Source organism: Triticum urartu, chromosome 5A (genome assembly GCF_056163025.1).
Source record: "Triticum urartu cultivar PI428250 chromosome 5A, HENAU_Tu73, whole genome shotgun sequence".
Lineage (NCBI taxonomy): Eukaryota > Viridiplantae > Streptophyta > Magnoliopsida > Poales > Poaceae > Triticum > Triticum urartu.
Genome location: NC_141877.1, coordinates 424050202 through 424062194, shown reverse-complemented (window position 1 = coordinate 424062194; position 11993 = coordinate 424050202).

Here is an 11993-nt window from a genome sequence, read left to right as displayed (position 1 = left end):
TATTTTTAAGATGTTTTTAGATTTTCATATATATGTGTAGGTATGTATTTTTTAGATATACGTATTTTTTTATGTATGTTCATATATGTATGTGTGTATTTTTTACATGTTTTTTGTATGTATGTATGTATTTTTTTAATTGTAATGATGTTTTAAAAATACATGTATACAAAAGTTAGATTTTTAATTAGAATTTTTTTTATCTATATATGTTCTCTGATTTAGTACATTTTAGGTTAGTTTCATTTTAAAAAAAGTTTTATATATTTAGGAAGAAAATGTTTTATATATGAGGGTCGAGAGGGGGTCGACGGTCGAGAGGGGGTCGAGAGGGGGTCGTCGAACATGAGAGGAAGAAAAGGATAAAAAAAGAAGAGGAAGAAGAAAAAAAAAGAGGAGAAGAAAGAATAGAGGAGATCTTCTCCTCTATTCTTTCTTCTTCTTTTTTTCTTCTTCTTCCTCTTTTTTTTATCAGGAGCGAGGGTCGTCGAGGGTCGCCGAACATGAGAGGAAGAAGAGGATAAAAAAGAAGAGGAAAAATAAAAAAAGGAGAAGAAAGAATAGAGGAGTTCTTCTCCTCTATTCTTTCTTCTCCTCTTTTTTTCTTCTTCTTCCTCTTTTTTTATCGGGAACGAGGGTCGTCGAGGGTCGCCGAGGGGTCGAGGGTCGAGAGGGGGTCGACGGTCGCCGAGGGGTCGAGGGTCGAGAGGGGGTCTAGGGTCATCGAGGGGTCGAGGGTCGTCGAACATGAGAGGAAGAAGAGGATAAAAAAAGAAGAGGAAGAAAAAAAAGAGGAGAAGAAAGAATAGAGGAGTTCTACTCCTCTATTCTTTCTTCTCCTCTTTTTTTTTCTTCTTCTTCCTCTTTTTTTATCGGGAACAAGGGTATCGAGGGTCGCCGAGCGGTAGAGGAAACCCTAAATAGCAAGTATTGTCGGTGTGAGATACATGTGGCCGTCGGTGTCGGACAGTACATCCACGTCCCACAAGTGACGCGGGCTTCGACGCCCACGTCACTTGTGGGACGTGGATGTAGTGTCCGACACCGACGGCCACATGTATCTCACACCCACGATACTTGCTATTTAGGGTTTCCTCTACCGTTCGGCGACCCTCGACGGCCCTCGTTTCCGATAAAAAAAGAGGAAGAAGAAGAAAAAAAAGAGGATAAGAAAGATTTCTTCTTCTCTTTTTTTCTTCTTCTTCCTCTTCTTCTCTTTTTTTTCTTCTTCTTCCTCTTTATTTTATCGGGAACGAGGGTCGTCGAGGGTCAGGGTCGCCGAGCAGTAGAGGAAACCCTAAATAGCAAGTATCGTCGGTGTGAGATACATGTGGCCGTCGGTGTCGGACACTACATCCACGTCCCACAAGTGACGCGGGCTTCGACGCCCACGTCACTTGTGGGACGTGGATGTAGTGTCCGACACCGACGGCCACATGTATCTCACACCCACGATACTTGCTATTTAGGGTTTCCTCTACCGCTCGGTGACCCTCGACGACCCTCATTCCTGATAAAAAAAGAGGAAGAAGAAGAAAAAAAGAGGAGAAGAAAGAATAGAGGAGTTCTTACTTCTCTATTCTTTCTTCTCCTCTTTTTCTTCTTCTTCCTCTTCTTTTTTTATCCTTGAAGCGTTATACAGGCCACCCCAAACCCTAGAGAAGCAGCGTCGAGGCCACCCCAAACCCTAGAGAAGCACCGTCGAGGCCACCCCAAACCCTAGAGAAGCAGCGTCGAGGCCACTAATTAATATTAGTTCTACGTTTGCCACTAATATATCCATCTGTCATGTTTGAATAATAATTGCCATGTTGTCAATATTTGTAGAAACTATGGACACCGCCCGAGACGAAGTACAAGAAGAGTTGTTGGGGGACATAATCGCACGAGGAAGTGATGCCGTCTGCTCATTGTTTCTCAACGACACCGATGGTCTAGAAGCAGCTGGCTATGATTATGATGGCTCCGGTGACCTAATGCCGGTGCAAGAAGGAGACCGTGAGGACGGCTCCGGTGACCCAATGCCAGTGCAAGAAGGAGACCGTGATGACGTCTCCGGTGACCGAACCGAGTCCGGCCAGGTATATATATTAGTTAAGCTTCTGCTGACTAGCTAATTGATGCATTCATTGTTTTGGTATGTACACATATTAATTAAGCCTTTGTTCTTTTTTCTAGCCCTCCGGATCGAGCACAACTTCGGTAAAGAGACGAGGCCCGAAGAAAAAGTTGAGCTCGGATGAAAAGTTTGAGATCATAGCAATCGCGCCCGACGGCCAACCGATTGAACCCCTCCAGACAAAGAGCGCATTTGTTGCTCAGTGTGGGGTTTTGGTTAGGGACAAGATCCCGATCAGCGTCCAGCAATGGTTAAAGCTGGCTACAGAAGACCCTGAGGTGTCTTATGTCAATGATATGCAGAAAAATGATCTTTGGACTGAGATGAAGTCAAATTTCACCCTACCGCCAGAGGATGATCCAGAGAAGCCAGTTAAAGAGCAATTAATCAAGTCTTTTGCTCTTAAGAGGATGGCAGAACTATTCAGGAGGTGGAAGAAAGAGCTGAATAAGTTTGTCGAAAATAATGAGACACAAGAATTCAAGGGCAGATATGAGAAGATCAGAGATCACTGGCCCGCATTTGTGGCCCACAAGACATCGGAAAAGAGTAAGAAGATGTCGGCGACAAACAAGCAAAATGCTGCGAAGAAGAAGCATCACCATCGCACGGGGTCAGGTGGCTACCTCGTAGCCCGGCCTAAGTGGGCCAATACTAAGAATGATCTGGTTGATAAAGGGATCGAACCAGAGACAATTAACTGGCCAGACCGTTGCCGGACTTGGTTCTTTGGGGCTGGCGGAACCTTGGACCCTATAACAGGGAAGTGCATTTGGACGAACGATCAAATGGACATACCAGTCAGGAAGCTTCAGCAGTATATCGAAGCAGCGCAGCAAGGGACGTTCTTTCCAGACAGAGAGAACGACGAGCTCACAATGGCCCTTGGGAATCCTGAGCACCCTAGACGGACACGAGGCACGCCAGGCTCCATTCAGTGGAAGGTTGGGTTTCCGGACGCAGGCGGTTACAAATCCTAGGAGAGGAGGAAAAAATTGCAGCAGACCCAAATGCAGGCGCTGCAAGCAAGGGAACAAGCGATAGAGGAACGAGAAGCAAATCGTAGCAAACGTACTGCCGAAGCTTCCCCCGAAGCTACCCCGCCATCTCAGCGGAGAAGCAGCGTGGCTTCCACCGAGCTGCTTCAGCCGGAGCATGCCTTGATGGCTCCTGCCAGCTATCCCGTGGATGCTATCACGGAGTCTCAAAATTGCCACCTTATGACGCAATGGATGAATTTGAAGGTCAAGGCGGCTGTTGGCTCTGTTTATCCTACTGAACCTGGCGCAACTTTTCACTGCCGGCCGATTCCAGAAGGATATGCTAGGGTGATGGTGGATGAAATAACGGAGGGATTTGAGGACCTCCAGCTTGACCACCCTACCGGTGAAGGGGAGACTAGGCTGGGGTCTGCTCTGAAGACTCCCTGCCTATGGCGGAAGGAGCTCATCAACCTTTCGAACTGGACACCTCCGCCTCCTCCTCCTCCTCCGGCAAGTCAGGGCACTCCGCCTCCTCCACCGCCTCCTCCTCCGGCGAGTCAGGGCACTCCGCCTCCTCCACCGCCTCCTCCTCCGGTGAGTGACGATCAGGGCACTCGACCGGCTCCTTCTCCGGCGCATGGCGGCACTCCGCCTCCTTCTCCACCGGCGCCGATGCGCCCGAGCAGCCAACCTCCTCCTTCTCCGCCTCGTCAGCAAGGGCGGAAGAGACCTGCCGCCGCTCTGGCTGCTCCGGTGCGTCGTAGTCCTTCTCCTCCACCTCATAAGCAAGTAAAGAAGACAACCGCTCCGTCTGCTCTGCCGGCGTCTAGCAGTACAGCCAGAGGCGGGAGGAAATACAGATTTGGTCCTTCTCTGAAGACTCCAGAGAAGTTACCATACGAGAGGACCCCGGAGGAGAACACCGAGATCGCACGAGAAGAAGTGAGGAACTACTTTGAAGGGGTGAAAGCAAAGAAACATCCACCTCCGGAGGAGAAGGTAGATCCGGTGAAAGCGAAGCGCACTCTGGCTGCCCTGACAAAACCACCCAAGTCTCCGCCGAAAGGAAACTATGAGCGCATTATTGGAAAGGAATTTGCCGAAGCGGAGCGGTCGGGAAGTACTGTCAGTGATCAAAGGCTGAAAGAACGACGAGCTGGGAAACAAATTGCCCAGCTCGGCGAACAAGCGAAGCAATCGTGCCCCCCGCTCAAGGTGCCTAGCGACAACGTTGCTAATGATCCGAGGATGGTGCCCGGTTATAGCAATCTTGGCGATTACCTGCCCGGCGATGTACATTATGATTTCATGGAGGTGCAGATACAAAGATACGAGTACGGGAAGCCTCTCGTCAAAGATGAAAGATCTCTATCAACGATGATGCGAAGATTGCATGATTGGTACTTGAAAATCTGCAGAGACTCTGGGGGGAGGAGTACTTTGTATGTGAAAGTTAAAAAGGAGCATGAACTCGTTGGAATTGAACTGTTGCCTGTTCCATTTGAGGAGTTCTTTCAGTTTTTCAATCAATTGGCCCTCGATAAAACAACGGTCGCCTGCTACTGTCTGTAAGTAGTAGTACTTCTGTCATTAAGTCTCTCTATATAGCTCAGCTCTTTCATTGCATGTATTTATAATCATCCTCAATATATTATGCAGATTGAAGATCGCCGAATTGAAGAAAAGACAAGTCGGCGATATTGGGTTCATTAACACATATCTCATAGATGCAACTCAGGTTAAATTTCATGCCGCAGATACCGAGGCCAACTTGCTACGATCGTTGGTAATAAATGAAAACAATGATATAATACTCTTTCCTTACAACTTCAAGTGAGTGTTACTGTCTTGTGCGTATTCGGTTTCCCTTATATATTAGTCAAGGTTATAGTAATGTAATTGATGAGTTATGCATGCGTGTGCAGTTACCACTATATTCTCCTAGAGATTAAGCTTGAGAAGGGACTAGTAACCATCTTAGACTCAAGACGAAAAGATCCCCAGGACTATGCAGACATGACTCAAATGCTCGAGAAGTAAGTTAAATCGATCATTATCCACCATATCAGCAACTTTGTTCATTTCCTAATATATCAAGTAATTGTTTTCTTTATCTGGCAGGGTTTGGAAAAAATTCTCCAAAAAAGCTCCAGGACTCCCGAAGAAGCTGCAATTTAGACACCCGAAAGTAAGTACTATAGTAGCATGTTCCGTGCATCTCCTATTGATTCAAGTGCTAGTTTCATCAATACCATTTGGCATTCTTGCTTATCAGTTTGATTGACCTCTATTTCTTGTAAAGTGGTTGTGGCAGGAACAAGGGAATGATTTTTGTGGATACTACGTTTGCGAGTCCATACGCCACACGACCTGTGAGCGGGGCTACACTGACGAACAATATGAAGTACGTAAATAACAACATTCACAATTTTATTTTATTACCGTCATTTGTGTTGAGTTTCATTCATTCATATATATATATATATATGTATTGACCCCCTTCTTCAAATTAGATGTTTAGGAAGCGGGATGAACTCCTAGCACCAGCTCGCATGCGAGCAATTCAAGAGGAATTGGTGGCATTCTTTCTTGACCACGTGATCGCTGAAGACAGAGAATACTATGTGGACCATGAGTCCGTATGATTCTATTTGTAAGAGATAATTATTGTATATATGTAGCCGGTAGTGTCGGATAGATATACAAGAACTTGTTGTTCGACCAATCTCTCGGAGAAGGAGAGGTGGTCGATATCACTTCTCTCTGTATGCATATATGTTCATGACGATCTTCTGTTTCCTTCGTTTGCTTACTAGCTAGCTAGCGTGTCTAGTCCTCTCTATACGTATGTATAGTATGTAGCGTCGACCAAGCACAGACATAAGAGAGGACACTTCTCTCTATTAATTATAGCTAGCTAACACAATATATGAAACACCTAAATTAACACCCCAAAACCCCCAACCCCCCCCCCCCCTTTCAAAAAAAAAACAAAAACCCCAGCCAAAGAAATGCTGACACGTGGATGCCTATTGGTCCCCGTTGGTGCCACCAACTGGGACCAAAGGGTCTCCTGCCTGGGCTCCGCGCACAGGCCACGTGGAGGCCCATCTGTCCCGGTTTTGGATTGAACCGGGACTAAAGGGACAGGGCATTAGTACCGACCCTTTAGTCCCGGTTCAGGAACCAGGACAAAAGGCCCTTACGAACCGGGACAACAGGCCCTTTTTCTACCAGTGTGTAGACATGACCGAGACTCATCTCCGGTCAATAACGATTAGTGGAACCTAGATGCTCATATTGGTTCCTACATATTCTACGAAGATCTTTATCGGTCAAACTGCATAACAACATACATTGTTCCCTTTGTCATCGGTACGTTACTTGCCCGAGATTTGATCGTCGGTATCTCAATACCTAGTTTAATCTCGTTACCGACAAGTCTCTTTACTCGTTCCGTAATTCAACATCCCGTAACTAACTCATTAGTCACATTGCTTGCAAGGTTTATAGTGATGTGCATTACCGAGAGGGCCCAGAGATACATGGAGTGACAAATCCTAATCTCGATCTATGCCAACTCAACAAACACCATCGGAGACACATGTAGAGCATCTTTATAATCATCCAGTTACGTTGTGACGTTTGTTAGCACACTAAGTTTTCCTCCGGTATTCTGGAGTTGCATAATCTCATAGTAATAGGAACATGTATAAGTCATGAAGAAAGCAATAACAACAAACTAGACGATCATAGTGCTAAGCTAACGGATGGGTCTTGTCCATCACATCATTCTCTAATGATGTGACCCTGTTCAACAAATGACAACACATGTCTATGGTCAGGAAACATAACCATATTTGATTAACGAGCTAGTCAATTAGAGGCATACTAGGGACACTTTGTTTGTCTATGTATTCACACATGTACTAAGTTTCCGGTTAGTACAATTCTAGCATGAATAATAAACATTTATCATGATATAAGGAAATATAAATAACAACTTTATTATTGCCTCTAGGGCGTATTTCCTTCAGTCTCCCACTTGCACTAGAGTCAATAATCTAGTTCACATCGTCATATGATTAGTTCACATCTTCATGTAACTAATACCCAAAGGGTTTACTAGAGTCTATAATCTAGTTCACATCGCTATGTGATTAACAGCCAGAGAGTGATCATATTTTGCTTGTGAGAGAAGTTTTAGTCTACGGGTCTGCAACATTCAGATCTGTATGTATTTTGCAAATTTCTATGTCTACAATACTCTGCACGGAGCTACTCTAGCTAATTGCTCCCACTTTCAATATGTATCTAGATGGAGACTTAGAGTCATATAGATCGATGTAAAAAGCTTGTATCAATGTAACTCTTTACGACGAACTCTTTTATCACCTCCATAACCAAGAAATATTTTCTTAGTCCTCTAAGGATAATTTTGACCGCTGTCCAGTGATCTACTCCTGGATCACTATTTTACCCTCTTGCCAAACTTATGGTGAGGTACACAATAGGTCTGGTACATAGCATATCATACTTTATAGAACCTATGACTAAGGCATAGGGAATGACTTTTCATTCTCTTTCTATTTTCTGCCGTGGTCGGGTTTTGGGTCTTTACTCAACTTCACACCTTGCAACACAGGCAAGAACTCCTTCTTTGACTGTTCCATTTTGAACTACTTCAAAATCTTGTCAAGGTATGTACTAATTGAAAATATATCAAGCGTCTTGATCTATCTCTATAGATCTCGATGCTCAATATGTAACTAGCTTCACAGAGGTATTTCATTGAAAAACTCCTTTCAAACACTCCTTTATGCTTTCCAGAAAATTCTACATTATTTCCGATAAAAAATATGGCATTCACATATACTTATCAAAAATGTTGTAGTGGTCCCACTCACTTTTTCGTAAATACAGGCTTCACCACAAATCTGTATAAAAACCATATGCTTTGATCACTTTATCAAAGCATATATTCCAACTCTGAGATGCTTGCACCAGTCCATAGATGGATCGCTGGAGCTTGCTGACTTTGTTAGCACTTTTAGGATCAACAAAACCTTCTGGTTGCATCATATACAACTCTTCTTTAAGAAATCCATTAAGGAATGCAGTTTTGACATCCATTTACCAGATTTCATAAAATGCGGCAACTGCTAACATGATCCAGACAGACTTTTAAGCATCGATATGAGTGAGAAAATCTCATCGTAGTTAACACCTTCAACTTGTCGAAAACATTTTGCGACAATTCGAGCTTTGTAGATAGTAGCACTACTATCAGCGTCCGTCTTCCTCTTGAAGATCCATTTATTCTAAATGGCTCACCCATCATCGGGTAAGTAGAATAAAGTCCATACTTTGTTCTCATACATGGATCCCATCTCATATTTCATGGCCTCAAGCCATTTTTCGGAATCTGGGCTCATCACTGCTTCCTCATAGTTCGTAGGTTCATCATGGTCAATTAACATGACCTCTAGAACAGGATTACCATACCACTCTGGTGCGGATCTTATTTGGTTGACCTACGAGGTTCGGTGGTAACTTGATCAGAAGTTTCATGATCATCTGAAGGAAATATGCCCTAGAGGCAATAATAAAGTTATTATTTATTTCCTTATAATCATGATAAATGTTTATTATTCATGCTAGAATTGTATTAACCAGAAACATAATACATGTGTGAACACATAGACAAACAAAGTGTCACTAGTATGCCTCTACTTGACTAGCTCGTTAATCAAAGATGGTTATGTTTCCTAACCATGAACAATGAGTTGTTATTTGATTAACGGGATCACATCATTAAGAGAATGATCTGATTGACATGATCCATTCCATTAGCTTAGCACCCGATCGTTTAGTGTGTTGCTATTGCTTTCTTCATGACTTATACATGTTCCTATGACTATGAGATTATGCAACTCCCATTTGCCGGAGGAACACTTTGGGTGCTACCAAACATCACAACGTAACTGGGTGATTATAAAGGAGCACTACAGGTGTCTCCAAAGGTAGATGTTGGGTTGGCGTATTTCGAGATTAGGATTTGTCACTCCGATTGTCGGAGAGGTATCTCTAGGCCCTCTCGGTAACGCTCATCACTTAAGCCTTGCAAGCATTGCAACTAAATGAGTTAGTTGCGGGATGATGCATTACAGAACGAGTAAAGAGACTTGCCGGTAACGAGATTGAACTAGGTATTGGATACCGACGATCGAATCTCGGGCAAGTAACATACCGATGACAAAGGGAACAACGTATGTTGTTATGCGGTCTGACCGATAAAGATCTTCATAGAATATGTAGAAGCCAATATGGGCATCTAGGTCCCGCTATTGGTTATTGACCGGAGACGTGTCTCGGTCATGTCTACATTGTTCTCGAACCCGTAGGGTCCGCACGCTTAAGGTTACGATGACAGTTGTATTATGAGTTTATGCATTTTGATGCACCGAAGGTTGTTCGGAGTCCCGGATGTGATCACGGACATGACAAGAGTCTCAAAATGGTCGAGACATAAAGATTGATATATTGGAAGCCTATGTTTGGATATCGGAAGTGTTCCGGGTGAAATCGGGATTTTACCGGAGTACCGAGAGGTTACCGGAACCCCCCGGGAACCATATGGGCCTTAGTGGGCCTTAGTAGAAAGGAGAAAGGGGCAGCCCAAGGTGGCCGCGCGCCTCCCCCCTTCCCCTAGTCCTATTAGGACTAGGAGAGGTGGCCGGCCCCCTCTCTCTCTCTCCCCCCCTCGGGGAATCCTAGTCCAACTAGGATTAGGGGGGGGGGGAAGTCCTACTCCCGGGAGGAGTAGGACTCCTCCTGCACCCTCCTCCTGGCCGGCGGCCCCCTCCCCCTTGGCTCCTATATATACTGAGGCAGAGGCACCCCAGAAACACACAAGTTGATCCACGTGATCTATTCCTTAGCCGTGTGCGGTGCCCCCAGCCACCATATTCCTCGATAATACTGTAGCGGAGTTTAGGCGAAGCCCTGCTGCTGTAGTGCATCAAGATCGTCACCACGCCGTCATGCTGATGGAACTCTTCCCCGACACTTTGCTGGATCGGAGTCCGGGGATCGTCATCGAGCTGAACGTGTGCTCGAACTCGGAGGCGCCGTAGTTTCGGTGCTTGATCGGTTGGATCGTGAAGACGTACGACTACCTCCTCTACGTTGTGTCAATGCTTCCGCAGTCGGTCTGCGTGGGTACGTAGACAACACTCTCCCCTCTCGTTGCTATGCATCAGCATGATCTTGCGTGTGCGTAGGAATTTTTTTGAAATTACTACGAAACCCAATAGTGGCATCCGAGCCAGGTTATTTATGTTGATGTTATATGCACGAGTAGAACACAAGTGAGTTGTGGGCGATATAAGTCATACTGCCTACCAGCATGTCATACTTTGGTTCGGCGGCATTGTTGGACGAGACGAAAAGGACCAACCTTACGCGTACGCTTACGTGAGACCAGTTCCCCCGACGTGCTTTGCACATAGGTGGCTTGCGGGCGACTGTCTCTCCAACTTTAGTTGAACCAAGTGTGGCTACGCCCGATCCTTGCGAAGGATAAAACAGAGTCTATTTGACAAACTATCGTTGTGGTTTTGATGCGTAGGTGAGATTGGTTCTTGCTTAAGCCCGTAGCAGCCACGTAAAACTTGCAACAACAAAGTAGAGGACGTCTAACTTGTTTTTGCAGGGCATGTTGTGATGTGATATGGTCAAGACATGATGCTGAATTTTATTGTATGAGATGATCATGTTTTGTAACCGAGTTATCGGCAACTGGCAGGAGCCATATGGTTGTCGCTTTATTGTATGCAATGAAATCGCGATGTAATGCTTTACTTTATTACTAAGCGGTAGTGATAGTCGTGGAAGCATAAGCTTGGCGAGACGACAACGATGCTACGATGGAGATCAAGGTGTCACGCCGGTGATGATGGTGATCACGACGGTGCTTCGGAGATGGAGATCACAAGCATAAGATGATGATGGCCATATCATATCAGTTATATTGATTGCATGTGATGTTCATCCTTTTATGCATCTTATCTTGCTTTGATTGACGGTAGCATTATAAGATGATCTCTCACTAAATTATCAAGAAGTGTTCTCCCTGAGTATGCACCGTTGCGAAAGTTCTTCATGCTGAGACACCACGTGATGATCGAGTGTGATAGGTTCTACGTTCAAATACAATGGGTGCAAAACAGTTGCACACGCGGAATACTCAGGTTATACTTGACGAGCCAAGCATATACAGATATGGCCTCGGGACACGGAGACCGAAAGGTCGAGCGTGAATCATATAGTAGATATGATCAACATAACGATGTTCACCATTGAAAATTACTCCATCTCACGTGATGATCGGTTATGGTTTAGTTGATTTGGATCACGTAATCACTTAGAGGATTAGAGGGATGTCTATCTAAGTGGGAGTTCTTTAATTAACTTGATTAACTGAACTTAAATTTATCATGAAACTTAGTACCTGATTAGTATCTTACTTGTTTATGTTTGATTGTAGATAGATGGCTCGTGCTGTTGTTCCGTTGAATTTTAATGCGTTCCTTCAGAAAGCAAAGTTGAAAGATGATGGTAGAAATTACACAAACTGGGTCCGTAACTTGAGGATTATCCTCATTGCTGCACAGAAGAATTACGTCCTGGAAGCACCGCTGGGTGCCAGGCCTGCTGCAGGAGCAACACCGGATGTTATGAACGTCTGGCAGAGCAAAGCTGATGACTACTCGATAGTTCAGTGTGCCATGCTTTACGGCTTAGAATCGGGACTTCAACGACGTTTTGAACGTCATGGAGCATATGAGATGTTTCAGGAGTTGAAGTTAATATTTCAAGCAAATGCCCGG